The sequence below is a fragment of the Pteropus vampyrus genome, unplaced genomic scaffold (genome assembly GCF_000151845.1).
Source record: "Pteropus vampyrus isolate Shadow unplaced genomic scaffold, Pvam_2.0 Scaffold394, whole genome shotgun sequence".
NCBI lineage: Eukaryota > Metazoa > Chordata > Mammalia > Chiroptera > Pteropodidae > Pteropus > Pteropus vampyrus.
Window position 1 is genome coordinate 643,829 of NW_011889175.1, and position 5,758 is coordinate 649,586.

Here is a 5,758-nt window from a genome sequence, read left to right on the forward strand (position 1 = left end):
CTCACCACTTTCCAGAAGAGGATACTAAGATTCAGAGAGGTTAAGTGACTTATTTGTCTATTTTTGCCCAACTGTTAACTTCTAGAATCAACACTCCAACCCCAGTCTACCTGACTCGGGGATCTCAGCTGAGACAGTCCACGTGTCAGGGTTGGAGCTGTGGGCTACAGTTTTCCTTTGATGTCAGAGCAGCTCCAATTCAGCTCAATGCCAGAAATACTTATAGTTACGAGTGTGGGCGACAACCATCTGGCAGAATGACTGGTTTGAGGCTGTGTTTGGTGATGCCTTGCTTGAGGACTCAAAGCCAGCAGGAGGGAGGTGTTGGCTGCATTCCCCTTTGTACTCAGGACCATGGAGAAATCTGCTCCCAGGGACAAAACCTCACACAGGTGTCCTAGTTATGACAGATGCTGATTTCCCCTGGGGCAGGGAAAGTGAGAGGGAAGAGAAGGTGGGGCAGGACAGAAAAAACTGAGAGGCCACACGGAAAGATCACCAAGGTCCAAATTCCAAGACAACATACCTTGACCAAGCCTTTAGAAGCCGTGTGTGTGAACATTCTCAAAGGGCATTCTGTGGTGCCTGGAGGACGTCCAGTCACAGGCAGCTGGGAAAGCCCATGGTTGAGCCCTTTTGAAGAGTCACACCTACTCAGTCACTCGTAAAACAAATCAAAAGAAGAATCTATTTAGATTAACTTGAGTCTTCCAACCCTATTTGACTACCTATAACATATGCCCAGAAAATACTTTGGGAAACCCAGATTTTGGCTTTGACAAATGGGAAGAGAACTGTCAAGAATGACGCTGCCAGTGAGGGGCAGAGCCTGCCCCAGGACAGGGGACATTCTCGAGCAGTCGCTACAGTGCAAAGCAAATCCTTGCTGTCTGCTCACCTCCTGTGGGCCTGCTATGAGAGAGAACATATCCTCTCAGATGGGTATTCAGGATGCAAAACCACCTAACAGTAATTGGAACCTCTGAAATACCTTCTCTACATGCACATATTATCTGTATACAAAGTTTAAACAAGCAGTGTTTAGTTTCCTACATACTCCAAAGTTTAATTCCAGGCTAACATTTGTTAGATGATTCCGAGTAGGTCAAAAATGGATTCACGGTAAAATGGTGCCAAATATTTTAAATATCAAGGACAGATGTAACATGCCACAGGCTGCTGACCAAGGCACTCCCACTCTTTAGAAGAAATTACTCCTTTAAAAAGGAACATAGTTTTAAATTGTTGAATTCTTCTACACACAAAAAATTAAGATGCTTATAATCTGAAGTTCATATCTTGTTTTTTTCTAGAACTTTAAATAGTTCTTTAAAGAAGCTGACCGGGTAAGGTAGGTTTATGAGGAGGCTGGGCAGGGAAGATGGAGGAGACTGATGATCATTTAGGAATGTTGATTTAGTTCTACACAAGAAATAAGTTCAATTAAATATTCTAGAAAAACATCATATATGAAAACATCTCGACATTCTTGTGATTTACCTTGAGTTGCTTGATAAAAACAATTGCGATCTGACACGAAGTTAAAAATAGTACTGGAAAAAACTTTTAACTTCATCCACATAGGAATTTAACAAGATTAGAAACATTTGAAAAGTTAGGTTCCTCCTGTCTGAAATGCTGCCCAAGGTCTCAAACCTCCCACACAGAACCCTGATCCCCACTAATGTGGAAACTCCCTGCACCCCCCATTCCTGGGCTCTCAAAGCCCTGCTATCTCAACATCTCCTCTCCCTTCAAGCTGTACGATTCCCTCAGAATCAGAGCCCAGGGAGAATTCTGGGCCATGTCTCAACTGTGATCTGGCTCACTGCACCAGCAGAGTGCACTGTCCATCCACAGTGCAAGTTCTGGCTTCTTCCTGCTGCTCTCAACACTGCCTGTCTTCTGTCTCCTGATCAGAACACACCATCTGTGCCTCATCAAGCAAGTCAGAGAGCATAAAGATAGCACTTTGTATCCCTGAGGCTACGTGCTGGCCTTGCAGGGTAAGGAATACAGCACTAAAGGGCAAGCACTGTCCTTGCCTCCAGAATCGAGGACCCAAGTGTGGCATCCCATGGGAACTATACCAGGCAAGTGGTTACAGGGTATCCATTCCTCCAACCCCTGCTTTCTTCAGAAATATTTAAATTACAAAATGTAAAATGCCCCAAATGGAAAGGGTATAGATTTTACAGGGGTACAAATGGAGATGCTAGAACAATGTTAATTAGGGAGTTTCCTAGAGGTATTTTCAGGGTCAACAATCACTGAAGACCTACCCTATGCAGGCACATGAATACTTCCTCTAACGTTCACAATGACTAGAAAGTTCATCTCCACTTTACAAAGGAAGGAGTCCTAAAAGGAGTGAAATTCCCTAGTTTTCTTGTTCTGCTTCTTGATCAGTTTCTCACATCTAAACTATATTTGCCTGATTTAAAAGTAATGAGACTTTCTGTAAGGTCAGAGGAACCACAAGAATTGGAACCCACAGGAACCCATGCCCTCCCAACATTCCAGCTGCCTCCTTCCATGCGCTGCTCCCAATCCAGAGGTGGCAAGAATCCAGAATGCACCAGCAGTGTGTGAAGGCCACAGCAGGTGAACAGGTAAGATGGTCTTGCACACACACTCAGGAACAACTGAACTGGTGAAGGTCGCCATTTCACGGTCTGCCAAGGGCTCTTACCACAGGTGACCCCCTCCGTCCCCAAGTTCTTCATGCCTTAAGAGGCAGAGGTCGTTCCAAGATAAGAGTGGCAGGGATCTCAACTTGCCTTTCTCAGCAAAGTGACTGTGGCCCCTCCCCCCTTTTATAGGTATAGTGTAAATTTTCTTTGGGCACATTCTCTGCTATTTTTTCCCACCTGACAAGAATGGCTTTTCCATACATGACAGAAAGGCAAAAAGGCTGAACAGCAGTACATCTGTGGTTAGGATCACAGATGAAAACATCTTTCAGTTGACATATTTTCTCCATATGCTATAAATGAGTACAATGAATACCTGCACAGCACTACAATTAGTTCAACTCAGAAGCTAGACTGCTTGGTTCAAATTCTAGCTCTAACCTCATTAGCTGTTTAACCTCTCAATGTCTTAGTTTCTCATCTGGAAACTAAGGTGGAGATGATAGCAGTACTTGCCTCATAGCTGTTGTGAAGATTAAATCTATACAAAACATATGAGAAGTTGCTAGTATATAGCAATCTCTAATGAATTTGCTATTACGGTACTACTAGTGTCATCAAATAATCCCCAAAATAAGTGTCTATTCACTGGACTTCCTAAACTCAATTTTTTTTTTAGAGTCAAAAGGAAAGTTTATTAGAAAAAGGGTAACACTCCAGAGTGTGGTCTCCTCTCAGAGGCAGAGACTGAGGGACCCCTAAACTCAATTTTAAGGCAAAACTGACAGTGAGTTAATAATTTCTACAACTGCTGATAGGTGTGCTGAATGATGTAACCTTTATGGAAGGGACTTTGATAATGTCAAATGAAAACTACAGACATACTTTTTGACTAGGTAGTCCCACTGTTAGGAATTTACCCTGAAGATACATTTCCACATATAAAAACACATGTACAAGGTTATTCTGAGGCATTATGTAAAAACGACTGGAACTGTCCCAAATGTCCATCTGTAAGAGACTGGATGAACGGTACATCCACATAACTGAGTGCTATGAAGCCATAAACAAGAATAAAGACCGAACTGATAAAAACCAACTTTTAGACAATGTTAAGTTTTTAAAAAGTACATATTGCATGCCCACTGAAGAGGCCTAGATGCAAAAGCACCTAGTAACATTAAGCATGCCTACAGTCCAGATCTTGGTTTCTAAATGCCAATCCCCACTAAAGGAAACAAAGAGTCTTTGGAAAAATGGCCAACTCCTGGTCAGGGACAAGGGAAATGCAAAGTAAGCCTGGAACATTTTTTTGGTGCCAAAAAGCAAAGAAATGCTCAAAGATCAATAGAGGTGTGTTGTCAAAAAGACACAGCTGATAAGAGTCTAGTATCCAGAATATAAAAAGAATTCTTACAATAAAAAGACATATAACTTAATTTTTAAATGGGCAAAGGATTTGATTAAACAATTCTCCTAAGAAGATCCACAAATAGCCAACAAACACATGAAAAGATACTCTCATTAGGATAGCTATAATTAAACAAATGAAAAACTCCCAGAAAACAAGTGCTGACCAAGATGTGGAGAAATTAGAACCCTTATACATTGCTGGTGGGAATGTAAAATGGTTCAGCTGCTATGAAAGTTTGGTGGTTCTTCAGTAAAAACAGAATTGCCATATGACCAGCACTTCTACTCCTACTTAGTTATATGGCCGAAAGAACATATGCTTACACAAAAACTTAAATATGAATGTTTACAGCAGCATTATTCATAACCAATAATTAGAAACCACACAAATGTACATCAACTGATAAATGGATAAATTGTGGTTTATCCATGCAATGGGACATTTAGCCACAAAAAGGAATGAAGTACTGATACATGCTACAAGTGGATAAACCTGGAGAACATTATGCTAAAGCCAGATACAAAAATGACACACAATGTATGATTCCATTTGTGTAAAATATTCAGAATAGGCAAATCCATAGACTTGTGGTTGCCAGGGAATGGGGGGTGGGGAGAGAATTGGGACTGACAACTACTAATAGGTATGTCGTTTCTTTTTGGGGTGATGAAAATGTTCTGAAATTTGATAGTGATAATGGGTGTACATGGTGAATATACCAAAAATTCCCTGAAACATTTTAAAATGGGTTTATGTTGTGAATTGTATGGCTCAAGATGAGCATCAAAGAGTTATTAGATTATAACACTTTTAATTAAAAAAAAAAAAAAAATTCAGTGAAAACCATCATCCAAAAAGGAGAGCGAGCAGAAAACTCTTCTTTATAGGTAAACGCCAGCTGATAAATCAAGGAGTGATGGGATAAGAAAATTACCACTGAAGAACTCCTAATGTGATAACTGATTTAGGCAAGTATCATATCATCACTGGATGCAATGTGTAAAAGGTGGCTTAAGACCAAGATATTCAACAGTATTATCCCACAGTTCATTTGACAGATCTGGAGGACACCACCTTAACCAAGGACTCAAACCCAGCATCACAAATACAAGGACAACCTGATGTGACACACTGGAACAAATACCTCATTTACATAGCATTCTTGCAAAAAATGTTTAACCTGAATTGAATCATGAACATCAGAAGTCTAGAATGTAGGATTTTCTGTAAGATAACTGGCCTAGACTCAGCTCATATATTTAGGGGTGAAATACCCTGATGCTTCAAACTTATTTTAAATGACCCACGGTGGAGAAAGTGTGTGAGAGCATATGAGTGCATCATGTGTGTGTTGAGAGAGATGGTGGGAGGGAGAGAGGAAGAGAGAGAGAGCAAATGTGGAAAAAGTTAATAACTGGTGAATTTATGTAAAACAACATGGGTATTCAGTATACTTTTAACTTTTCTGTAGATTTACACGTTTCCAAAATAAAAAGTTGAGGGAAAATTTGTATAATAGAACAAAAAATTCAACATGCTTAGAGTAAATATAATAATCAAAAATACAATGCATCTCTAATATAATTTGATTTTCCTGAATATATTTTACTGCTCCCCACGGAAATAGGTGAAAAACATTATGGCATAGTTGCTCTGAAATTCCTCTATGAATCTTCAAGGCTTCTAAATGAGTTAAGTGAAAATCACTTAG